The sequence below is a fragment of the Macrotis lagotis genome, chromosome 3 (genome assembly GCF_037893015.1).
Source record: "Macrotis lagotis isolate mMagLag1 chromosome 3, bilby.v1.9.chrom.fasta, whole genome shotgun sequence".
NCBI classification, from domain to species: domain Eukaryota; kingdom Metazoa; phylum Chordata; class Mammalia; order Peramelemorphia; family Peramelidae; genus Macrotis; species Macrotis lagotis.
The window spans coordinates 166692116-166719811 of NC_133660.1; the positions used below are offsets into that span (position 1 = coordinate 166692116).

Here is a 27696-nt window from a genome sequence, read left to right on the forward strand (position 1 = left end):
GAGTTTTTATCTCAGAATCTTTGGGTTGTCTTAATACCTTTTAAGAAAAAAAATTAACCTAACCTGCATAGGGAGAAGGGTTCAAATATTGTTCCTACCATAAATAGCATCACTGGCTCAAAGAGTATATTGAATGATTTTTTTGAGGGATAGTTTCACTTCACAGCTCCAACCGATTTCATCTTTTGAAAACTTCCTGTATATATATTCATTTACCAACTGGGGAATTACTTTGGTTCTTATAAATTTGAATCAGTTTCTAATATATTTTAGAAACGAAACTTTTATCAAAATACTCCACACACATACATGTATATAATTTAAATATTTTTATTTATTTTCCAACTACATGCAATGGTAGTTTTAAACAATTCTTTTTTTGCAAGGCTTTGAGTTTAACATTTTTTTCTCTATTTCCATTCCCTCCCCTCCTCCCCGACAGAAAGCAATCTAATACAGATTCCACATGTATAGCCATGCTAAACATGGAGATATATTAATCATCCACATATATATTTAAATTTTTTTCAATTTCTTTTTTTAATGAACAAAAATCTATTATCTATCTTTTATATTCTCTACCCATGGGGAAAAAAGAAAACAAGTGGGCAATAAATATGCATAATCTAACAAAACTATTTCCCACATTAACCATATGCAAAAATATAAATGCCTCAATCTGTATCCTAAATCTATCATCACTATGTTAAAATAAAGAAATAATTTTTCATCATGAGTTCTCTGGAATAATGGTGGTCAGTGTATTGATGAAAGTTCTTGATTCTTTCAAAGTTGTTTGCCTTTATGATGTTATTATGTAGAGAGTTCTCTAGTTTTGCTCACTTCAGTCTGCATCAATTCATATGTCTTCATTCCTTTTGCCATTCCCAACCTCTTCACCCCCTCAACCAGACAACATTTAATCCATCCTCTTTCTTGCAAGTAAAAAAAAAAACTTACCTAGTTTCTATGTGACACAGATTGAAACTTGTAGACATACATAATTCATATCGCTAAAATGAAGTTTTTTGTTTTGGTAAGGAGCAGTGTACTCTTAGAGCAACATTAATAAGTATATCAACATTGAATATGGCTTGAAGGTTGGACATAGGGGTAGTATTTGTCTAATTAAAATGAAACTCTCTCACTAGCCTGCCATAGTGCCTAGAATTCCCATAAGCAATATTCTTTAAGGGTATTCTTCAGCATGTTTTTAACCAGATCAGGGCTGTCCAAACCTACTTTTAAAAGTTTTTATTGAAACAATAGAAAATATATTTTGATTTGCATTTTAGTGAGAGCTCTGTGTAGTTCTGCTTCCTTTACTATAGCATTTAGTAAACCCACAAGGGGTTACATAAAATTGCACTGTGGGGTTACATGTGGCCCGTGGACTGCATTTTGGACAGCCCTGAGCCAAACTATCCCAGAATTCTATACAGCTGAGAAATAATTATATAGGAAAGAAGTCAGATTCCCATAGAAGTCACGATCCATTAAATATTTTCTAGGATCCTATAACCAGCTTCTATATAAGGGCTTGGTAATGAAGTGGGGTGGCATGTTGAATAGCTTCTTAACCCTGATAACTCTACCCAAAGGCTAGGCATAATTTTGATACACAAGGTAAAGTTAGATATCTAATAAATTAGCAAGGTATAATTTATTTGACTAATCTATTAGACCATGTAGAAAACATCAAGGTTTCAAGGAAGTAGAATGTGAGGACAAGTAATGTGTACTATAACTTTTTGAATGCTTGGCATTACCATAGTACTCAACACATGCCTGAGCATATAAAAAACAACTCAATAAATAGTAGTCAAATTGAATTGAACTATAATCCAGCTCACTTAATCTCTGACTACTCTTCTGCACAAACTTTCTGCTTCAATTTGACTAGTCTATCTTTTGTGGTTCCCTTACCACACCAGGAACTGTTTTTCAAGATGTACTTCCTTCCTTCTCTTCATTCTGTCATCAGAACACAATTCTTCTCAAGTTTTTCTGAAATCTGGTAAGTTAAATGCCTCATTTCTCAAGGCACAATACTATCCCAATATGTTCAACCAATCCTCAAATGATGGGCACTCACTTTCTAGTTAATTTATGACTGAATATGTTTTTTTTTGAACAAATGCATCCTTTCTCTTTGACATCTTTGAGATATATGTCTAGTAGTGGTTGGAGGTGTAGGAGCCAGGAAAGAAGACTAACAGAAACAAAAGACATTGGAGAGAAGTGGAGGTAACTGGCAAGAAGCTCCTGTTTGGTGTGGAAGTGAAATGTAAAATATCTAATTAGTAATAATGCCAAGAAACTTTCTTGGGGATCCATCTGGACTCCCAAATGATTTGTAGCAATGATACCATATTCTGCTCTAATCATTCTGTGATTTTTTTTTTTTTTTTGCTCAGCATTCCTTTTTCTGTGTGGAAATATACTACTCATTCCATATTTGGGTAATTCCTTTGTGGGGATGTCTGTGTATTGGACTAGAGTCAAAGGTGTATTTGTTTTTCAGTAACATGAGGTGGGGATGGAATGCAGCATTAATTTGCCTCTGGAGAAGCAGATAAACTTGGAGCAATTGAACTCAGCAATATACTGTGAAGTAAATGAAAGGGATCAGCAACAAGAAATCATTCAAGTAGTACCCAGTTAGCCAGAATGGTCCTACTGTTGTTAAGTTGGGCTACACAGCTCCTCTCTCTTTTCTCTTTTTTCCTCCCTTTCTTCTTTTCTTCCTATGCTTATAGGTGCTCTGCCCAAAGGTCTGGTAAGATTTCTTGAGTTTTACAGACTCAATCACTCTGGCCCTCCTTGACTGGCCAACAACTGGTCTTGGGCTAACCTCACTTGGTTACTGTTTGGGCCCTGATTGACTCAAAATGAATGTAAATAGCAATTATTTCTACTTTGACCAGAAACCCTGAGGGTCTTGCTTCTCAGTTTAATTTTTTGGGGGGAGGGGACTAGTAAAAGTGGCCATTCTTTGCCTTTTTGTTCTTACCTAGCATCTCTCTCTTACTTCACTTTAATCACTAAATGGGCTTTACCTTAGTCAAACTATGACTTGGGAAAGACCTTAACTTAAAAAGGCTGAGATCTCCCACTGCATCCAAGGCCATCTCCAGTTATTCTATTCCATAGCTGGCCACTGGACCCAGATGACTCTGGTGAAAAAAGTGAGGCTGGTGACTTTGCACATCCTTACCTCACTTAAATTCACTTAAATCATTTGCATCCTCTCCCTGATGTTATGATTCTCTTCAAGAATGAAGAACAAACAACAGTAACTTAATTAGTCACTGTTGGACTTGTACAATTTTAGATTTTTCAATTTTATATCATTAAAAGTCTCATTTTTTCCTCTTATAATGATTTCTAACTCTTATGTGGTTAGGTGGTATGATTCAGAGAAAGAAAATGAACTGAGGTCTTCTTTACTGTTAAGTTCAACTCTTTTTTCCTTTAAGCCACAGGGCTATTTAAGACAGTTTAGAAAATTCACTATTCAACTATTCAGATGAAACTATGTGGCTCATGGAGCATTAGATGTGGAATTAAAAAGATCTGAGTTCAAATCTGTCCTCAGACATTTGTGAATTGTTTGACCCTGGGTAAGCCACTTAACCTCAATCTGCATCAGTTTCCTCAACTGTAAAAGGGGAATAATATTGGTATCTATCACTGAAAGAAATCAAAGAAAAGGGGGAAAAGGAACTAAATACATAAAAAATTTTCCAGCATCTCTTTTTGTAATGGCAAAAATTTGGAAAATGAAGGAATATCCATCAATTGGGGAATGACTGAACAGTTTGTGATATACAATTGTGATGGAATACTATTGTACTATAAGAAATGAAAAAGGAAATGGTTTTAGAAACACACAAGATCCACATGAGTCTTCCTAATTCCAGGACTGGTCTTCTAGTCAATGCTTCACCTAGCTGCCCATTTGTTTATGGTATATCTTTATCTTGCTGACCTTCTAAGTTGTTGTGGGCTAGAAAATGTGTCAGCCCAACCTTTTGTTGACTATGTTGCTGCAGTTGATTGGACACTTTTTGGAAGTTACTTGAGGGGGAATATTGGGAGAGCTTGACTGGGTTGCTACCTCTATTCTGCCATCATCAATTCTACCTCTATCTTCCTGATTCACTATGTCAAATTCCAGGTAATTTCCATAGACTTGGTGCTGATTACCAAGTGTATGATGGGGAAGAGGGGGATGTCAAATGAATTCAATCACCCCAATTAAATATAAACTGATTCTTGAAGAAGGCCACCATGTTAGGGAGGTGTTGCCATGACAAGCACATGAATTGGATTTGGAATGAGTAGGTTCTGTGCTAAGTTACTAGCCCCACTTTCTCCTCAAGAGCCATCTGGATCCAATAGCCAGATGGCCAGATATGAATCAGGATGACTGGTGATAACCCTGGATTGGAGACAGAGTTAAATGACTTATCCAAAGTCACAAAACTAGTAAATGTCTGAGGCTGAATTCAAACTCACGTCCCTCTAACTCCAAAGCCAGTGCACTATCCACTGCACCATCTAGCTGCCCCTGGATATCAAAGAAAACTTTTTTGAAAATTTTCTTCAATTCTCCCTAGGTCCAACATAGGGCTTGACTAATAAAAGAGGTGAAACAGCAATACTTTCATTTGCAGCTGGCATTCCTAATTATTATTATTTTTTCTTAAAAGAGAGTTGTAGCTCTTTTGGGGGTTATCTATGCTCTGTTAATGACGCTAGTAGCCACTTTCAAACAGGGGGAAAAAAACCAACCACACAAAAATGCCCTTAGGTTAAAAAAAATCAACCCCAGGGGTGGGGGGGAAATAATCTGGCTTCCCTTCTGCAACTCCCTTGGGAGTTATGTTGGTGTGAATAAATTCCTTTCAAACCTCATCATACCCTTGGCAGCTAGAGCCAGAACCACGTAAATTATTGTGGAGTTTCAATTGTCAATCAGAGTGCCTATTAGAGTGGAGATTATCCTTTACTTTGTATTTCTGTAGCTTCCGAGATCATGGTGATGAGGTTTAAGACTTTTTCCACATCACTAAAGAATTAAGACTCAAGCTGTGTAAAACCACGCTATGACATTTATTAATCACAATATCAGCAGGTTGGACTCCTCCCATGAGGAGTTAGCCATCTAGTGAAGCAAGACAAGAGTTTTTAAAGGGCCAGAGGGCATTGTTTTCAACAGGTAGTGGGGGGAGTTGTTATGAGGGGCCACATAGTCTTGGTGGAACTGCACATTTAGAATTCATATAAGAAAAAACTTACTTGGGGGACTATTAATGTATGATAATGATATTATGATTAGCTTGATTTCATAATAATTTCAACCAAGGGACAGTAAAGATGGGTAGGTGCTGAACTAGGGAAAGTCCCTTCTGTGATTTATGGTCCAGGTTCCGGGTCCACATACCTTTGGTACTATTTTCCTATTGACTGACCTAGACAGGATTAGCTCAAGATGTGCTAGCTATTCTATTCTAATGGGATTCTATTAAAATAGTAATACAAAACAAGGGGTCTAATATGGAGCCAGGAGCTTTGGCTTTAGTCCTGATTTTACAACTACTGAGCTTCATGGACAATTTTTAGAGAGTTTCATTTTTCTCACCAATAGAATGAGGAGGTCGAATTAGATGAGCCTTGTGACTCCTTTAATTCAATAAACATCAAATGCCACTACACTGGGGATTTATTAAAGACACAGACAGACTTGGGAAAATTGTATGAAGCAAGTCAAATAGATTTATACACACACACAAACACACACACACATCTTGTAAGATTCCTCAGGGTAGGCACTACATTATAGCTATATCCATTATACACAGAGGTGGGTTGGAGTCAGTTCTGATCATAGTTAATTATTCAATTTTTATTATGAACATATACATCTTAGAAATTGACAAATCTACAAATCAGGGCTTTTTCATTGTTTTCTATGATTGTTAGAATTTAATTCTCTCTCTCTATATATACATATATATAGATATATAGATATGCTATCACAAGTCTATTAAGATAAATCCATGATAATAATTTATTTGACTCCATTTTTAAGGAAGGTTTGTTGCCCACCATATAGTGGGAAGAAAAGACCTTTTAGCCTCCTCTTGTCTTCTTTCTTTGTCTAAAGTACTTTGCCAAAAGTACTTAATAAATTTGGTTAATTGATAAAGCATCTTTATTTAAAATGGACTATTGTGTTTTCCATTAAAGGTAATAATCTTTTCAGTGAGAAATAAACAATTACATTTGGCCTCCAACATTTTTGTTGTTGTTATTAACCACATCCTGAATTCAGTTTTTATTTATAACTATTCATTGAGGCATGTGAAATCCTCTGATAGTCTATTTTTTTCCTACATCCTGCCTCACAAGTTGGCCAGTATTGTTTGATTTGAAAAATAATACTGAATTATATTTCTGTAGTTGCTGAAACTCATGCACACACTTAAAACTATTAAGTTGATAAGTATAAAATTGACTATCTGAAGCTTTATAGTCACAAAGATATAGACACACTACACTAGTAGTTCTGGATACCAGTTACACTAACATAGGGGCTTTATTAATTAAGCTTTAAAGTTTTTCCCCCTTAAGAATGAGGGGCAAAAGCAAAGTTCTTATAATTGATCTAATCAAAGGATTTCTCCTCCACCCCACTGGACACTTTTTCTCTGGTGCTTCCAGTCTAAAAAAGTAAGCAGTTGAATGATATCCCTGGGTTATCTTCCTCAGTTGCTAACTTTACTATCCTTAATTTCTGAGGGTCTCTTGTCTTCCATGAAAGAAATATGCAGCAATCCCTTTTTTAATTAAAGGTTAATTGGAATATAGCTCTTCTTTCAATTTAGTCAACTAACACCTAGTTAGACTGTGTGGGTTTTCTGGGATGGGATTATTATAGCCCTTTTTGAAAGCTAGTTGGGAATATTGAATATAGAATAAACCTGAGTAAGGTCTACCAGAGTCTTGGTATACCCTATGATGGGGGTACTAAAAATCATATATCATAAAGAAATGGTGTATAGTTTATATTTTATTTATATATATTTTTTTCAGATTTTTGCAAGGAAAATGGGGTTAAGTGGCTTGGCCAAGGCCACACAGTTAGGCAATTATTAAGTGTCTGAGCTCGGATTTGAACTCCTGACTCTAGGGTTGGTGCTCTATCCACTGCGCCACCTAGTGGCCCCGAGAAATGGCATATTTTAAATGTGCAAATATGCATTTTATATAACTGTCTGATTTGAAAAGTAATACTGAATTATATGGTTAATAATCCTAGGATGGGGTCTGGAATTAAGGAGGAACTATTGATTAAATAGTTGGCAGCTGGGCTAGGCCATGGGCAAATTTTTCTTTTTCAAATCTGCCCAAAATTTTGGACTCTCATTCAGGATTATAAATCAGGGCAGGGGCAGGATGCCAGGCCAATAAGCAGATTGTTTTAGGGCCTGCTACTTAAACCCTCCTTGGACAACTGCGGGTGACCCCTCAAACCCAACTCGAGGTTGCCCTAGCGAAGTTCTGTTTCTTTCCTCTGTTATGTAGTGCTTATTTCCCTTGGTGGGGGAGCCCAAACCCCAATTCTTTCCCTTACTTACCAGAGGAAGTCTAGTTCTAGTGCCAATTCTGCTGAGCAAATCACTGCAAGTTTTCAGAATCTCATTTCCATCTGGAAACCACAAGGGCCGCATTGGATGACTTCTCAGCCCCCTTCCAAGTTGCCCCTGTGCAGGGTGTGAGCACTCTGCCTTTCCTGGAGAGTCTCTGCGCCTCTATCCACTCTGCCTGGCAGGGGGCAAGCGCTTAGTAAATGACTGGCACCCGGCTGCCTGGTTCTCGCGGGCATCCAGGGCTGGCCAGCTAGAGAGGCGAGTCACCCGCAGGTGGCACTGCTCGAGGACTCCGGGCTCTTGTGCAGGGCACTTGTGACAGAGACCGGGAGCGTGGGGAAACCCGGCGAGCCGGGCGCAGCCCGCGGAGCCCAGGCCGGAGGTGGCAGAACCTGTCGTGTCTCGGCTGGCAGGGGAACTCTGCAGATCCGCCCCTTTCGCCGGCGAGGCGTGGGCCGGCCGAGCCGTGGGCCGGGCCAGCCGTGGCGGGAGCCGAGTGGCCAGGCCAGGGCCGGCGGCCCCGGCAGGAGCGGGCGGAGGGCGGCTCCAGGGGCGGGCCCGGGCCGGGCCAGCTCCCTCCCTCCCTCCAGTCCTTCCTCCCTTCATCCACCTTAGCCTCCAGAGGCGCGGGCTGGACCGGCTCCATCCAGCCTGGCAGCGCGGCCCCGGCGGCCAGGTAAGGGTGCCGCCGCCCAAGGGGCGGACCTGTCCAGGCCGGGGAGGGGATGCAAATAAGTGGGGTGGGGGATCACCTTGAGAAATCACTCTGGGGAGCAACCCGGGAGGAATGGTGGGGAAAGGCTGCAGGGAATGGCTGGGCTAGGAATCTTCTCTGCCTTGCCCCGTCCGAGGAAGGGTTGTGAGCGGGACTGACTTACTCACCAGGTAAGTGGCGCTGCCTGGGGGAGCTAGGTTCAAATCCAGCTTGGGAAATTACTTTTTTTTTTTGCGACCACCGACAAATCAACTAATCTCTTGGGGCTTCTTCCTTATTTGTAAACTAAGGGGGCTGGACTAGATGGAGGCCAAAGGCCCCTTTGAGCTTCTTGTCTCGTACTTTTGTGCGATTTCCTCTGACTGGGAAGCAGCACTGGCAGACACTGGGGACTAAGTGGAGATGGGGGGGCAGTCTCCAAGCTCCCCACCAGGTGATCCAGTCCTTCTGGATAGTGACAAGGATCAGTCAGACTTTGCATTAGGTGCAGACACTTCAAAGAAAAGCAAAACCAGTGGGGAACTCCGTGCTAGCCTGCTACTAGTCTGGCTAGGCTTTCTTTTCTTGTTGGAAAGGCATCCGACGGATGGCCCCCAGCTTCGGCTGTGCGTTTCATTTCTCAGGCGATCGGCCAGGCCCTTATGGACGTCGCGGCGTTAACACCTAGGAGAGTAGTCGGAGAAATCCAGAAGTTTCTCTGTGTATCCCCCCTGTGTCACATTTTAATTTATTTTCTTCAGCTTGGATCTTGAAAAGTTTGGAATGAGAATGAGAAAACTGCCTGGTTTAGGAAATGTGTGTTCTGAATTCCCCTTTTGTTTCCTTCGTGGACAAGTGAAATAGGATGGCTATCAGTTTTCCAACTGTTAACGTGCTTTGGAAAGCAGCCTAATATTGAATTAGAAGAGTAAATGTGTCAGCCCAAAACAACAAACGTTTTGACGGATGATTAAGAAGGCCAGAAGGCTGACAACGTGGTGTACATGCACAGATGAGTCCTGTTTTTCCAATAGAAAATGTATATGCTTTTTTTTCCTCTTTGGAAATTCTGAGAATTCATTTTTCCCTTAGACAAGCTTTATATCTTGCAGCAAATTAAAGACCTATGGGTTTCTCAGTTGTGTTTTTAAAATTTAACAGGCTAATTTGCACCATGTGGTATTTATACAGCTTGTATAACTATAATAATAATGATAATGATAATAATAATAATAATAATAATAATGCATTCCCTAATTTCCAAAGACTCCAATTGTAGGGTTAGAAATGGAGTACAATATTCTATTTACCTTTTCATTGTTCGGATTGTCAAATAGATCTTTCCAAAATACAGGAAAAAATCCCTCTTAATTTCAGTGTTTCCTTTTTTAGTTGTTATTGTTCGGGCCTGTCAGATTCTAATATCCCCATTTGGAGTTTTCTTGGTAGAGATATGAAGTGCTTTGTCATTTTCTTTTTTCTGATGAGGAAATTGAGGCAAACAAGGTTGAGTGATTTCCCCAGGGTCACACAGCTAGAAAATGTCTGAGTTCAGATTTGAATTCGGGAAGAGGGGTCTTCTTAATTTCAAGATTTACACTTTAACACAGTCCACCTAGCTGTCCCCTCCCTCCTTTTAATTATTTCCTATTTGTTCTGTGTGTAGCTAGCTTCATCTCTACTTGCATATTGTCTCCCACTATAGATTATAAACTCTTTGAGGTCAGGGACAGTCCTTTGTTTTCTTTTTTATCTCCATGTTTAGAATGCTGAACACATATTAGATCCTTATATGTGTATTGAATTTGTTGAATGAATGAAAATAGATGATTCTCTTTTATAGATAATGATAAAACACCCAAGTTCAAATTAAATTAGCCTTTGATTAATTGTATTGTATGGATCTCTTCATCTCTTGAGTCTCATTTTCCTTCTATAAAAAATGTAAAGGTCTTGGATTAGATCAGAGTTATCAAATAGATCTATTGGCTGGAACCATATTAAAATGTAATTGAGGAATATTTTAACAAAATAAATAGAATACAGCAAAACATAGATAATATTAATAAATTACTTTCTAATGTACAGCCTAGAGCCGTAGAAGCAGCTGGGTGGTTCAGTGGATAGATTACTGGTCCTAGAGTCAGGAAGAACTGAGTTCAAATATGGTCTCAGACTCTTATTAGCTCTGTGAACCTAGGCAAGTCACCTAACCTCTGTTTGCCTCAGTTTCCTCATCTAAAAAATGAGCTGGAGTAGGAAATGACAAGTCATTCTAATATCTTTGCCAAAAAAATCCTATAAGGGATCACAGAGAATCAGATTTATGACTAAGCAATACACTGGAATAACCTCTAAAGTACCTTGCTGTGTTAAATTTATGAGTCTGTGCTACTTAAAATCAGGGAGTTTATTTAAAAAGATCATGAACGTGTGGCACACAGGGATTGAGATAATTTTTATTGTAATGTGCCTGATGGGAGAAAGTTTGTCCTATTACCCTCCCTCTTTGTTGAAAGTTTTGACTTGCAGGCCCTGGGTTACTGGATTTACAGGAGCCTGAGAACATGAAACCAATGGAGTCCCCAGTACTTTCTCTCCCTATTCTCACCAGTATGGTCACCAACCTCCTGTTTTGAACCTCCATGAACCTCCACCAACCTCCATGTTTTCTCCCTTCTTTACATTCCCTTGCATTATATCTGTTACACAGATATGTTTTGCTAGAAGCAAGTAGGTAATGTAGAAGATTCCTGAGCTTCCAGTTAGGAAAACTGAAGTTCAAATCAAACCTCAGACAATTACTCTTTTTTATGACACAGGGCAAATAACTTAATTGCTGTCTGCCTCAGTTTCCTCAACTGTAAAATGTTGAATATCATACTCTTATAGGGTTGTTGAGAGGATCAAATGAGATATGATTTTAAAAGCACTTAGCACAAAGTCTGGTACTAATAAAACTTAATGTTTATTTCCTTCCTTTCTATCTTTCCTCCTTCTTCCCACCCTCCCTCCTTTCTTCCTTCCATCTTCCCTCCCTTCCTTCCTTCTCCCTTCCTTTTCCCGTCCTTTGTTTTTTTCCTTCCTTCCTTCTTCCCCTCTTTCCCTTCCTTTTTCCCTCTCTTCCTTCTTCCCTCCCCTCCTCCCTCCCTCCCCCTTTCTTATTTTCTTCCTTTCTCCCTACTGTCCTTCCTTATTTCCTTATTAATTTATTTCCTTTCTTCCTTCATAACTTCATTCTTTACTAGTTATTTGAGAGTTATTTATTTTTGTCATTTTATTCCTACTCCCTAGCCCAGTGTCATAAACACAATAGAGGATGATTGATAAGTGCTTGTTGAATTTGAGCACAAGATGCACCATGACTAGTGAGTAGAAAGCTGGACCCAGTAAAGAAACTCCATATTTGATACACATTGCCACTGTGTAACCATGGGAAAATCCCTTTGCCATGTGTAGGCAGTTAGGTGGTAAGTGGAGTCAGGAAGATCTGAGTTCAATTTGAACCTCGCTCATTAGCTTTCTCACCTGTTTGCCTCAGTTTCCTCAACTGTAAGATGGGGATAACAGTACCAGCCTCATAGGACTGTTGTGAGAATCAAATGTGCTTAGCACTGGTACATAATAGATGGTATAAAGATGCTTATCTCCTTTTCCCTAAACCATAAAGTGCACTATAAATAAAGACAAAAACAGAGAGATTTTTTTCAGCCCTGCACCACCCATCTTCCCTTTGCCTAGGGAGAAGATATGTCTTCCTTCCTGGAACAAAGATGACTGGCTTAATAGCTAGAGTGAAATGAACCGCCTTAGGAAGTAGTAGTAGGTGCTTAATTCAATTCAGAAAATATGTGTTAATCACCTGCTTTGTGCTGGACAACTACCCATGAAGACTGACCCCTTTTTTGATGTGTTGTAGGGAAGAAAGCAACAGACATTAAGTTCCTGTCTATGATGTGAGCTAAGTGCTTTACAAAATTATCTCATTTAATCCTCACAACAGAGTTGGGAATATTATGATGCTATTATTATCTCCATTTTACAATTGAGAAAACTGAGGCAGACAGATGTCAAGTGACTTGCTCAGGGTCACACAACCATTAAGCATCTGAGGGTAGATTTGAACTCGGGTCTTCTGGATTCCAGGTCCACTGTTTTGCCGTTTTCTCCATGAGGTGGTTTCTGAGGTCTGTTCCAACACTGGAATTCTGTGATTCCTCTCTCTGGAGTACGTGCAGGCTCTAACATGATGATGGAAAGATTGTCAGTGTTGGACTTAGTATAATATTATGTGCCCTGTGGGGATAAAAAGTCTTGGTTGATGACTGTTACATAAAAATACATTCTTCCACAGTGTGTATAGAGACAAAATGAAATAGATTGTTAAGCCTTGGGTATCCAGTTTTTTCACTTGGGCTGGGGTGGAAACTTGGTAGGACCTGTAGTAGTTAGAGTGATGTCTGGGGATCAGACCTATGGTGCCTAAGTCCTAGTTACCTTGTAGTAAACATTGTAATTACTGGAAATGACTTGAATTGTCAGTCCCTACAAAGATTACAACCAATGTCAAGGGTTTATATTTCTGCCTTTCTAGCTTCAAAAAAAAAAGTCAAGTCTTTCCTTGTTGAAGTAATTTTGGAATCCCCATTCCTTCTGCTCCTTATCCTAATTAGGATTCAGATATTCAGAAATTCTGACTTTGCTTTTGATTCTTTCTGATTTTGTTTTGACAGCTCCACCACACCCCTTTTTCACTGAAGGGCTGATTTCTTGGCCTGGGCATTCATGTGTATTTCCCCCCTGCCCTATCCTTACCAATACTTCTCTTTGGTTTTCTCTGATTTCTATGGTTATAAATCTGGGCACCTCCCTGTAGATAATACACTTGTGTTAGCCTTCCCAAGATCTGTATTCCAGAATCCTTTCCCTTAGCCCTGGGGTCCTTGGTTCCATCTCCCAGGCATCACCCTGTCTCTGATTCTTTTTTTTTTTTTTTGCTGAGAGATAGGATATTCCCAAGATTCCCAAGTAGAACGTAAGCCCTTAAAGTCAGAGACTACTTAATATCTGCCTTTTTCCAGTCTAGCCTACCACCTGGCATAGATCACTTGTTGCTTGACTCTTGGCTCATGAGACCTGTGTGTGTTGTTTTCCAATACTATTTGTACTGCCTGCTACCCTTTGCCATCCTGGTCCATCTGTTTGGAGCTGGCACAACTGTTAAACTTATTGTTAACACAACAAAAAAATGCTTTCTAAACCTCAGCTCTATACAGATGTCAGCTGTTTTTGTTCATGAGGGAAAGATGCAGATTTCCAGAATAGTGCATTCTGCCCTGCAATGAAGCTTATTTGACTTGCGTAAGAGGAAATTAAGTAAGCTTTGCTAGTCTGGAGGAAGATAGGGAGAACAGTTTGATAAATTGGGGATAATGATGATAATATAGTATCATTATGCATATCATGTTGAAATAAGTGCTATCAAAACAAGAAAATCAGCTAATATGAACAACCCAGCTGGGTATATTGGTTTGTTTTCAGGTAACAAATGTGCTAAGCCCATTTTTCCATGTCTTCCCTTGGGCTGCTATTCCTGTTTCTTTGGACAACCTCTTTACTTGCCTCTATGTATTAAAATTCAAATCACTGATTTTTATCAAAGGATTATTAGAGCTGAAAGGAACCTTAAAAAATCAAGTAAATGGACTTTAAGTCAGGAAGACCAGAGAATGAATCATGCTGTAAACACTTTCCAGCTATGTGACTCTGAGGAAATAACACTTTCTTTTTGATTGCTGTGAAGATCAAAGATCATATATGTAAAGTGATTTGCAAACTTTATTTTTTTTTAAATTAAAGGTTTTATTTATTTTGAATTTTACAATTTTCCCCCTAATCTTACTTCCTTCCCCCACCCTTCCAACAGAAGGCAATTTGTCGGTCTTTACATTGTTTCCATGGTATATATTGATCCAAATTGAGTGTGATGAGAGAGAAATCATATTATTAAGGAAAAAAACATAAAGTATAAGAAATAGTAAAATTAGATAATAAGATACTTCTTTTTTTCTAAATTTAAGGTAATAGTCCTTGGTCTTTGTTCAAACTCCATAGTTGTTTCTCTGGATACAGATGGTATTCTCCATTGCAGAGAGCCCCAAATTGCCCCTGATTGTTGCACTGATGGAATGAGAGAGTCCATCAAGGTTCACCCCCATGTTGCTGTTAGGGTATACAGTGTTTTTCTGGTTCTGCTCATCTCACTCAGCATCAATTCACGCAAATTCCTCCAGGCTTCCCTGAATTCCCATCCCTCCTGGTTTCTAATAGAACAATAGTATTACATCACATACCTACCACAGTTTGTTAAGCCATTCCCCAATTGGAGGACATTTACTTGAGTTCCAGTTCTTTGCCACCACAAACAGGGCTGCTATGAATATTTTTATACAAGTGATATTTTTACACCTTTTCATCATCTCTTCAGGGTCTAGACCCAGTAGTGGTATTACTGGATCAAAGGGTATGCACGATTTGCAAACTTTAAAATGCTACATAAATGTTAACTATCATCATCATTATTATTATTGTTTCTAACTTCATTTAGCACAGAAAACTGAATTTTAGCTATGTTAAATGACTTGTGCAATTCTACGTAGATGATAATGAAAATAACAGTTGATATTTCTATGATGCTGTATGTAATTACCTCATTTGATCCTCATAGCAACCTTGTGAGAGTCAGTATTCAGGAATTGTCATCCTCATTTTCAGATGTGGAAACAATTTCACAATGGTTAAATGACTTGTCCAGGGCCACACAGCTGGAAATTACTTGACTTGCTCCTTATGACACAGTTCATTCAATTCCAGATTGGGAATCCAAAGCAGTGCAAACCATTTGGTTTGAGGTCTCTGTTTTAAGGTTTGAACCTGGTTCTTTAAAGCCCAATTTATGAAGATTTGAGTAATTTGTCTTTTTTGACCATACCAATTGGCAATGATATGAGGTCTTAGTGAAATTCTTCCTTGAATTCCTGGACTTAAAAGTGTGGTCTATATATTTTAGTTCTTAATTATACTCTTTTGCATTAGATATTATTTCACATGTTACTCCTATTTTCTCAACTAGACTGTAATCAATTTGAAACCGGTGAACTTATCTTTTCTTCTGTGTAATAACAATAACTTTTGTATAGAAGAAGTTCAGTAGCCTAGGGGAAAGAGTGCTAGGTCTAAAAATCAGGAAGATCTGAGTTCAAATTTGATTTTAGATACTTCCTTGTTGTAGGACTCTAGGAAAGTCATTTAATCTTTGCTTGCTGTGAGGATGAAATGTGATATAAACTGCTTAGCAGCTATCACAGTCTGTTACATAGTATATAACACACATTCACATATATCTATGCCATGTATGTACACAAATGTATAAATATTATTATATAAATATGATGTAAATTAATTTATATTAATTCACATATAGTTTTATACTTACAAAATTTATGCATTATTACAGATATTATCTATAAAATCATATATAAAGTAGAAATGTTATAATTTATCACACAAATGTATAAATTATTTATTATTATTATTTCTATAACAGTTTAAAGTTTATAAAACATTTTCCTTACAATAGTCTGAAGAAGTCAGAATTTGTTTATTTTTACAAATTGGGGATGTTGAAGGTCAGAGAGATGAAGTGACTTATTCTTTATTTTCAAAGGTCATTTGATTTTAAATTGGGGGTCCAAACTAGATCTTTCAGCCTTGATGTCCCATGCTCTTCCCAACCTATCACTGTTTTCTAGTCAGAGTGCTATTATCCTTACCTTTTAGAGAAGGTAAAAAATGGCCTTTTTTGAGTGTCAGTACATAGATTAAATTAAGGCCATCTAGTCTAGTAGGTTTTTAATTTCTAAAAGAAAAAAGGTGTTTTTTTTCATCCCAGGCTATAGTTGAAAGAAATAGAATATATACAAACTGTGTATCAGCATAATAAGAACCTGAAAACACAAAATTTACACATGCAAGAAATACTTTGGTGAAAATAACTAAAACAAAAAGGTGTTCTAAAAACTTGTTTGGAATTTGGAATACATTATTTCGGTAGGAACAATGTTCCATTTTTTAGCATTGTCACCTAAAGCATATTCATACATAATATAACAGAAGTACGGCATAATAATAGTATATAATCACACATCTATGTGTAATAGTATCTTTGTGAGAAAAAGGATTATGTTCAGAAAAACCTATCAGTTTTCTTTATTCCTTTCTTGAACATAACTTCAAAAAGTTCTTTTTAATGTAACAAAAATTATCGAGTAGGGAAGGAGCATTAATCACTTGGATAGCAGGGTTAGGTTTCATGGAAGAACTGACTTGAGTTTTGAAGGAAGGAAGAGACTTCAGCCATTGTAGAATGAAGATGGTATGGGAGCAGAGGTGCAGAGATGGGCAAGAGAAATTTGGTTGGCAGAGGGAGTACAGAAAAAGGTTTGTATGAGAGAACTCTGGAAAGACAGTCTGAATTCATATTATAGAAAGCCTTGAATTATAATAATATTAATAACAATAACAACTCAGCAACAACAAAATAATGGCTAATGTTTATATGGTACCTGGCAGTGAACAAATATAATCTCATTTGATTCTTACGGCAACCCTGGGAGTTAAATGCTATTAATATCCCTATTTTACAGTTGAGGAAATGGAGGCAAACAATGATTAAGTGACTTGCCCAGGGTCATACAGCTAGAAAATATCTGAGGCCAGATTTCCTAACTCTAGACTCAGTACTCCCACCACCTAGCTGCAGTATCACAAATTTACATTTGATTTTCCAGGTCATGGGAAAGCACTATAATTTTTTTTGAGTTGAAAGGACAGGTCATCAGAGTAGTTCTTTTTTTTTTAGGGTGTTTTTTTTTTTGCAAGGCAAACGGGGTTAAGTGGCTTGCCCAAGGCCACACAGCTAGGTAATTATTAAATTTCTAAGACCAGATTTGAACCCAGGTACTCCTGACTCCAGGGCCGGTGCTTTATCCACTACGCCACCTAGCCACCCCTAAGAAGACATGGAGGTCTCTTTATTTTTATTTTTTAGGTTTTTTTGCAAGGCAAATGGGGTTAAGTGGCTTGCCCAAGGCCACACAGCTAGGTGATTATTAAGTGTCTGAGGTTGGATTTGAACTCAGGTACTCCTGACTCCAAGGCCAGTGCTTTATCCACTGCGCCACCCAGCCACCTCCAGAGTAGTTCTTTAGGAAAATTACTCAAGCCTGATAGATGGATTGTGGAGAGACTAGACAAGAGACAAATTAGGAAAATCAGTTTAGGAGATAGTTACAATAGCTAAAGCAAGAAATAATAACTACTCAACTTAGAGATATTGTCAGAGTAGAATTGATAAGACTTAGAAATTGGAAGAGATCAAGAGAGTAGTTTTTTTGGAAGGGGAAAAAGATAAATTTAGTTTGACTCCTGTTGAGTGGGAGCTGCTGATGGGACATTCATGTGGAAAAGTATTCCAAGCAGGGAGACCGACCCAATCCGAATTAACTGTAGGGCAGGAATTCTTAAGCCAGATTTCTGGAGGAAACCATGTCTCTATTTTCACCAACCTTTAGGGTTTTCCTTCTACTCCTATGTATTTAATTTTATTTATTTAAAAATATGATTCTGACAGGGACTCCATGGACTTTGCCAGACTGCCAAAGGAATCCATTATACAAAAAAAGTTTGGGACCATTTACTCTAGACATAAGTCTAGACTCTAGAGCATCCTCTTGTAAAGAGGTAGGTAGGGTAAGAGAGTTCTGAGGATGTAGGATCCAAAGACAAAAGTTTACAAACAATCTGTGGGAAGGTGTAACAGTGGATAAAATTGTTTTATTTGTAAAGATAGAAAGATGAGAAAAACCAAGGTCACAACAGTCTGTTGCAAGATCACCATCAACCATGGTCCAAGTGAGGAAGTCTGAATTATCTTCTTTTACTACAATGACCCAGATGGACTAGTAAGGGATAAATGTTATGTAAATATGCTATGTCAAGTGTGTGCTGTCCTTTGTTTTCACTTAACTCTTCCTAGGAAAAAGGCAAAGTTGCACTTAGGTGCTGCTGGTGGTAGACAAATATAGTAAGATTTGACTACATTTCAGAGGAAAACCAGGCTCAGCTTTTTAAGCAATTTGGAAAGAATAAATAACATATATGGGGTAAAGAATCAGCCATAGGAATTAGCTATGTAAGATCTTTTCAAAAGTACCATCTTCAAACTTTGCTTCAGAGAAAGACTGAAAAAAATTTCACCTCTTTTTTTTTTTTGTGCAGAAGTAGGAGACTCAAATCATGGGACTTGAGATTAAGTCCTCCCTCTCACTAATTGTCTTGTTTCCTTGGACAAATCATTTTGTCTTTTCTTAATTTTTCTCTCATTTGCAAAAGATGAGTATTTCATTAAATTGTCCAAAAAAAATGATCAAATGAAGACAGGAGGACCTAAGAAAAGTAAGGCACACCAATATATTGGTGACATAATTGTGACTTGATCCAGCCATTCTGGAAAATAATTTAGAATTTTACAAGCAAAGTCACAAAAACTGTTCCATTTTGGGACATATATTCCAAGGATGTCAGTGACAAAGATGAAAAATAAACCCCAAACTGGGAACAACTGGATGCCCATTAATTGATGGTATATGAATGTAATAGAATAGTATTATCCAGAAATAAATAATGGTTTTGAGGATTTTTTTTAGGTTTTTGCAAGGCAAATGGGGTTCAGTGACTTGCCCAAGGCCACACAGCTAGGCAGTTATTAAGTGTCTGAGACTGGATTTGAACTCAGGTACTCCTGACTCCAGGGCCAGTGCTCTATCCACTGCGCCGCCTAGCCACCTCTGTTTTGAGGATTTTATTTTTGAAAAACATAGGAGAACTTATATTGATGATGATGATTGTCCTTCATTTTTTTTTATTCTATCAAAATTCTTAAGATTTTATTTATTTTGAGTTTTACAATTCCCCCCCCAATCTTACTTCCCTCCCCTCACAGAAGGCAATTTGTTAGTCTTTACATTGTTTCCATGGTATACATTGATCCAAATTGAATGTGATGAGAGAGAAATCATATCCTTAAGGAAGAAACATAAAGTGTAAGAGATAGCAAGATCAGACAATAAGATATCAGTATTTTTTTTCTAAATTAAAGGGAATAGTCCTTGGTTTTTGTTCAAACTCTACAGTTTTTTCTCTGGATACAGATGGTATTCTCCATTGCAGACAGCCTCAAATTGTCCCTGATTGTTGCACTGATGGGATGAGTGAGTCCATCAAGGTTGAACATCACCCCATGTTGTTGTTAGGGTGTACAATAGTTTTCTGGTTCTGATCATCTCACTCAGCATCAGTTCATGCAAATCCCTCCAGGCTTCCCTGAGTTCCCATCCCTCCTGGTTTCTAACAGAACAATAGTGTTCCACGATATACACTTACCATAGTTTGCTAAGCCATTCCCCAATTGAAATTGCTCTTCATTCTTGAAGAAGACCATGATATCAGGTGATACAAGGAGAAGCACATGAATTGGATTTGAGTGAGGGAGTGCTGTGCTAGGTCATCAACCTCACTTTCTCCTTCAGTCATCTGGGTCCAATGGCCAGATACCAGGACAACTGGAGATGTCCATGGAAGCCAAGCATTCAAGGGTTAAATAACTTTCCCAAGGTCATACAACTAGTTCGTGTCAAGTCAGCTTGAGGATTCCAAGGCAAGTGCTCTGCCACTGCTCTACCTAGCTGCCCTGGAGAGCCTACATGATGTGATGAAGAATGAGTAAGGCAGAACATACACAATTCTGTTCAATTTTTCCATAATTAATTAAAATGATAAAAATTATAACACCAAAAAGTAGTCAAACTAGGACCAGTGATTGTGGTCCTAAAAAACTGATAAGGAACTTGCTTTCCTCTTCTCAATAGGAAGGTTGGGATTACCTAAATGAAATATAGTTCAGTGGAGACACAGGGAGTTAGTTTTTAAAGCATTGAATCAATTTTGACCATAGTTAAATTGACTTCTAATTAATTTCAACTGGAAATTCAGGTATATCATCTTCTTTGTATAATTCCTTTATGGGTAAAGAGAAAGGAGACCAGAAATGGAGTGGGGGGAAGAATTGGAGGAAGGCAACCTAGGGTACCAAGTGGGAGATCCTAGGTCCACTGATCTTTAGAGCTGGGATCTTTTTTATGTTTGTCAATCTGGTGAAACCCACTGACTCCTCAGAATGTTTTTAGGTGCATAAAATTAGATAAATGGGATTACAAAGGAAAACAATGTTATTGCACATGTAGTTAAAAATCAGGTTTATGGAGCCCCTACCTTATCTCATTTCTCAAACATGGAAGACTGAGTCAAATTTGTAAAAATAAGAGCCATTCCTCAATTGATAAATGATCACAAGATATAAACAGTTTTTCAGATGACGTAATCAAAGCTATCCTTAGCCATATGGAAGAATACTCAACTCAGTGTTTTATTTTTTAAGTTTTGTATACATTATTTTTTTTATATTTTATTTTCTAACTACATTTGTAACAAGTTTTCAACAATCATTTTTTGCAAGGTTTTGAGTTTCACATTTTCTCCTTCCCTCCCTTCCCTTCCCCCCCAATAGAAAGCAATCTAATATAGATTATACATGTATAGCTATTCTAACTCAATATTGAGTAGAGAGATGCAACAACACTGAGGGACTACATCATACTTATTAGATTGCTAATAGAACAGAAAAAGAAAATGACTAATGTTGGAGGGGAGGTGGGGAAAAATGAGACATTAATGCGTTGTTGATGGAGTTGTGAATGTATTTAACCATTCTGTAGAGCAATTTGAAAGTATGTTGTAAGGGCTATAAAACCATGCATACACTTTGACCTAGGAGTACTATTTCCAGATCTGTAGCTAAAAGAGATAAAAAATGAAAAGGACAAAATGTGCAAAAGAACAAAAACGTACAAAAATATTTACATTAGCTCTTTTCTACTGACAAAGAAACAGAAATTGAGGGAATGCTCATTGGTTGAGGAATGACTGAACAAATTGTTCTATGTGATTATGATGGAATACTATTTTACTATAAGAAATGATGAGCAGAATGCTCTCAGAAAAACTTCAAAGGACTTATATGAGCTTATGCAAAGTGAAATATGGTGTGTACAAAGCAGCAGCGCTTTGTAAGATGATTAACTATGAATGACTTAGCTATTATCAGCAGTACAATGATCTAAGACAACTCTAAAGAACTTATGAAGAAAATGCTGTCCATCCTCAGAGAAAGAACTGGTGATGTCTGAATACCAATTGAAGCATACTTTTTAAAAAAAAAATCTATGTTTTTTTCACATCATGTCCATTATGGAAATGTTTTGCAAAATTATACATGTATAACCTATATTGAATTTCTTGCCTTCTCAATGAAGGGGAAGGTTGAAAGGGAAGAAGGGAGAGAATTTGGAAGTTTTAAAAATGAATGTTAAAAATTATTTATGCATGTATCTGGGGGAAATTTTTTTTAAAAAAAAAAACCCCTTCTTTAGAATCAATATGCAAAATTACAAATGATTCTGTTTTTCTTACCTACATTGTTCTACCATGCTAGAGTCTGTTGGATTTGCTTGGAATATGGGTAGGAAGGGATATATATGTATATAGGATGTATATAGACAGATTCTTTTCATGCATAGTAGGCCTTAAAAAAGGTCTGCAACTCAAGAAATGTGGCTTTGAAAGCCCCCTTCCTAAGGCAACTGAATGATCTCTCTGTGCTTTGCATGTATGGTTCAGGTCCAGTTGTTTCAAAAAGTTAAATGAACTTAGGGTGCAGAATGGTTTTGGCTCTATGCTTTGAGGTTTTTGGGTACAAGGAAGTGGGGGAGAAGGTTAAGAGGAAATGACTGGTGTAAAAATGAAAAGCAACAATGAAACTTAAAAATAAAATGAGGGGGTTAGATAATGACCAAACTGATTATATCTTGAGAATTTCTTCATTGGAGTTAAGAAAGAACGTTCTTTGGCTGAAGTTTTGGAAATTAGGAAGTTTTCAGCTTTGTCTTCTTAGGAGTATGGGGGTCATAAAGAGGAGATTAATCTCAAGGAATTTACAGTCTTTTTCTCTGGGCTTCTTTCCTGAATTCCCCCCCTCCCAAATCTCCTCGGTGACTTTGTTTAAAGTCAGAAATGCCCTGATTTTTTTTAAAACAGGGTGGAGAATGGAGTCTTCAAGCTACAAGTCAGTGAAGTTGACAGACTTGTAGAACATCTTATTAAAGGTATAGTTAGTGAAAGGAAGTGGTGATCATAGAGAATCAGCATGATTTCATCAAGATCATGTGATATCAAACTTCCTTTTTTGATAGGTTGATTTAACTACAAAATATGGAGAATACTTGAGTTTAGTCAAGCATTTGACAAAGTCTCTAAAACTATTTTTTTTTGTGGAAAATATAGGGAGATGTGGGCTAGATGAGAGTTTGGATAGGTGAATTTGAATCCAGTTGAATGTAGATCGAAAGTTTGCATGATGGACTTGGAAAGAAGGTTCTAGCAGATGACACAAGACCTCTGAGCATGGTTGTATGCTATTGAGCATTTTTATTAATATTTGGTAAAGCCATGGAATGTATGTTTATCAGGTTTTATGATGTTGATGATGATGATTGATATTTGTCCTTCATTCTTGAAAAAGTCTATGAAATCAGAGAGGTGTTGTTATGACAAGCAAGTGAATTAACTTTGAGTGAGGGGAAAACTGCTACATTATCAGCCTCACTTTCTCCCCCAAAACCAATTGAGTCCAGTGACCAGATATGAATCAGGATGACTGAATGTGAGGCATTCAGGATTAAGTGACTTGTCCAAGGTCATACAGCTAGTAAGTATCACACATCTGATGCCATATTTGAACTCAGATCTCCTGACTCCCACCTGGTGCTCTATCTATCTACTTCACAGTCTAGCTGACCATCAGGTTTACTGTTTACAGAAAGATGAGGGCAGCTAACACACTAGATAACAGTGAAGATTCAAAAAGATCTTTCTAGATATAGAAATGGTTTGCAGATGAGGAAACTGAGACAAACAGGGTTGGATAACTTGTTCAGAGTCACACAGCTGGTGGACTTTCGGGGTCATATTTGAACTCAGGTCTTCCTTAGTCCAGGACCATCACTCTATCTATTTAGCCACCTAACTGCCTCCCTTACAGTGACTACAACACTGTAAAGAAACCCAATAGTGGGGGCGGCTAGGTGGTGCAGTAAATAGAGCACCAGCCCTGGAGTCAGGAGTACCTGAGTTCAAATCCGGCCTCCTACACTTAATAATTACCTAGCTGTGCGGCCTTGGACAAGCCACTTAACCCCATTTGCCTTGCAAAAAAAAAAAACCCTAAAAAAAAAAAGAAACTCAACAATGACAGACTTAATAACTATGATCTTTATCAGTTCAATAACAAATCATGACTGCAAAATTTATCATGGAGAGCATACTTCCAATTTCTTGGCAGTAGGGTGATAGACTATAATTGTGAAATGAAACATATTTTCAGATGTGACCTATGTATTCAATTTGTTTTGGTCGACTATACTTATTTGTTACAAGGTTGGGGGCAATTTTTCATTATGGGGATGTGGGGTTGTGCAGTGGGTTGGTAGGGAGGGAGTTGAGAAAAAGTGAGAGATTAGTAATAGAGGTGCAAAAAAACCTCCTCAAAACGGAAAGATAAGAAAGAAGCATCACAAAACATTTTTTAAATGTACAGGAGAGAACAAAAGGAAGTTTAGAAGGGGACCTGGACGAGCAGGGTAATATTGGTTGTGCCATATTAAATATAATCTGTACTTTTAAAATATTTCCTCTACATGTAATAGAGATTTATCATTTTGTATCCAATTTCTTCTTTGTAGATGGAAATGTTAATATTGGTTATTTGCTAAGTTCAGGATTTAAAAAAATAAAATAAAAAAGCAAAATAAAAAAGATCTTACTTTCTCAGTCCAACCTAATGGCACCAAACAAGCATTTATTAAGTACCTTCCATGTACAGGGTACATCATTCTTATTCTGACCTAGCTTTCTTCTCTTACTATTGAGACTTTATAGGATCATAGATCTAAAGCTGGAGGCTGGCCCCCAGAGACCATCTAACTCCACTTTCTCATTCTCCAGATGAGAAAACTGAGGCCAAGGAAGGATAATTGACTTGCCTAAGATTACACCGGTAATGATCATTAACTAATCAAGCAATCATTTCAACTTTACATTCTTCCCAACTCACACCAGTAATGATCATTAACTAATCAAGCAATCATTTCAACTTTACATTCTTCCCAACTCTTGATTACCTTGCCCCGTCTGTGGCCCCTCATTCTTTCCCAGCTGCAGCTTTTAACCCCTACTCTTTGCCTTCTCTGCTTTTTCTCCAATGCAGCTGACTGTTGCTGGAGGAAGTCATTTGATTGTGCCCACTACATTGTCTACATATTTGATACCTAATTCCAACTGGGTCTTCACTACTTTAGAGTAATCTTCTGTGTTGAAATCCCCAAATATCTACTCCAAAACTTGACTCTTTGATCTTCCCTCCCACTGCTCTCCCAACTCCAGTTCCTCTTTTTCCACTGGTGTCTTCCCTGTTGCTACAAATATACCCAGATCCTTCTCATTCTATAAAAAGGTCTCTTGACCTGACATTTTTCAATTATTATCCTCTATCTGTCCCTTCCATCCCCTTTCACTGCCAAACTCCTCCTAAAGCTGGCTTCAGTCCTTAACTCTGCATCCTAACCTCTCTACCCATAGCACTTTGGCTTCCTATATCACCCATGGACTGACCCTACTCTTTCCAAATTTACTAGTAATCACAACATTTTTTTTTTCCATTTAGAATGCTTTATTGATCTCTTTTTAAAAAAACATCTTTATTTCTAAAAAATATCTTTTCTTTGTAACAAATTAAATAAGGATGAGGGGGAAAGTTCAGTTAGACTTAACACCTCACCTCTTAAAAAAAGTTGCATTTTTTTCATCTTTTCTCTGGAACTAAGCTTGGTCATTACCCTTATACACTGTGAAGTTTAGGTTTTTTCTTCTTTTTATTTATATTCTTGTAGTCATTTCTTATTTTGTTTTCAAGATTATTCTTAACTTTTTCCACAGTTCACACGAGTTTTTCCCTTGCTTCTCTGAAACTTAAACTTCATAGTCATTCTTTACACAGTTTATCACATTAATATACCATGGTTTGTTTAGCTATTTCCCCATTCAGTAGGCCCCTACTTGTTTCTAGTTCTTTGCTTCCACAAAAAGTGTTCCTGTGAATATTTTGATAAACATGGGACTTTTCATTTTGTCCTTCATTTCCTGTAGGCATTTGCTTAGAGATGGGCTCTTTGGGTCAAAGGGATTGGGCATTTTAATTTTCTCTTAACTTACTTTCAAATTGCCTTCTAGAATGAATAGACTACTTCACAACTCCCCAAGAGAGCATTTATTAGTATTCTTTTACAGTCTGCCTAGCCTTTCCAATATTGACTGTTCGTATTTTTAAATTTTTGACAACTTCCTGGATCTTGAATGAAATAAGATGTTTTGATTTCTATTGCGCTCATTTTATTACCTGATTGTCAATAGTGAATAATTCTTTTGAAAATTGCTTGTTCTCATTCTTTGACCACTTATCCAAACAATGATCTTCTCTTAATTGTTAAATCTAGTCACCTTTCTTTAGCCCTTATTCTTCTTAAGCTATCCAAAGCAGCTGACATTTATGTTCCCTCTCCTGAATATTCTCTCAACCCTATGCTGTGTTTTTGTGATACTATTGTCCTCTGGTCCTCCTGCTCAATCTCTTTTCTTGGGTCATAATCCATAACTTGATGCATATTTTCTTCCCTCAGGGCTCTGTTTTTATATTGTCTATTCCTTGATGGTCTCATAAGCTCTTGTGGGTTCATATATCTCTTTGCAGGTGACTTTCAGATTTTCATATCCATCCCTCAACTCTTTTTTTTTGTTTGTTTTGTTTGTTTGTTTGTTTTTTGCAAGGCAAATGGGGTTAAGTGGCTTGCCCAAGGCCACACAGCTAGGTAATTATTAAGTGTCTGAGACCGATTTGAACCCAGGTACTCCTGACTACAGGGCTGGTGCTTTATCCACTGCGCCACCTAGCCACCACCCCCCAACTTTTTTGAGCTCTTGTTTTGAATTACCAACTACTTATTAGACATTTCAAATTAGACATACTTTAGGTATCTTGAATGTAGCGTGTCCAAAGCCGAAGTCATCTTCCTTATATCCAGCCTCCCTTCTAACTTCATTTCTGTTGAGGATTCCATCTACTTTCTGGTCATCTGAGTTAAAAAAAAAAAAACCTTTAAGTTATCCTTGAGTTCTTCCCTTTCCATATTCAATATTTGTCAACTTTTGTCAACTCTCCTTTCCTCAGTCTCTCGAATCTATTCCCTTCTTAATTCACACCTCATTTACTGTTTCAATCCTTCACTACCCCTCACTTGAGCTTCTTTGCTTTTTCCATATGGTCCTCCTCACAGTTATCAAACTGATATAACACAGGTCTGACCACTTAGCAATCACACTCAAGAACCTTTAGAAGTTTCCTATCATGTTTAGGATAAAATTTACAAATATTGCTATTTGTCATTTAAAGCCCTTCACAATCTGTTTTCCAACCATTTTTTTCTAGACGTCTTACATTTTATTACCTCAAATACCTTTTGTTCTAACTAAAGAGCTCTATTTGCTCTTTCAGGTACTTCTTATTTCATCTCTTCCCAGTGAGGCTTTGCACAGGCTGGTTTCTATACCTCCCATGTTTTGCTTTCTCATCTTTAGCTCCCAGAATCCCTTTCTTTAGCACTTTGCTCAAGTTTTGCCTTCTATCTGAAGAATTTCCTGATTCTGCCAGGTATTAGAGCTCCCCTCTCTTTTTAAAATAATATTTTATTTTTTCCCCAGTTACATATAAAGACAATTTTTAACATTCATTTAAAAAGTTTTTTGTTCCAAATTTTCTCTCTCCATCACCTCTTTTTTCCCTTGAGACAATAAAGTTTGTTAAAAGCTATAAATCTTTAATCATGCAAAACATTTTACCATATTAATTCTTTCCTAAATTATTTTGCATTTATTTTATGTATATATTATGTGCTTAATTATGTCTGCATACTATTTCCTTCAAGAAATGTGTAAGTTCCTTGAAATTAGGAAATACTTTAATTTTTGTCTTTGTATTGTCAATACTTGGCACATCATGAT

General features: G+C 37.5%; 1 protein-coding gene across 2 annotated transcripts in view; it reads left to right on the plus strand.

The window, feature by feature from the left end:
* The first annotated feature begins 8236 nt into the window (after positions 1-8236).
* Positions 8237-27696, plus strand: part of TEC (tec protein tyrosine kinase) — a 93181-nt gene continuing 73721 nt past the window's right edge. The window contains exon 1 of one of the 2 annotated variants that reach the window (XM_074229498.1): positions 8237-8334. The gene's annotated coding sequence lies outside the window, so the exon portion shown is untranslated. Of the gene's footprint in view, positions 8335-8419; positions 8544-27696 lie in introns of those variants that run through there. The other variant, XM_074229499.1, reaches the window with a different exon arrangement.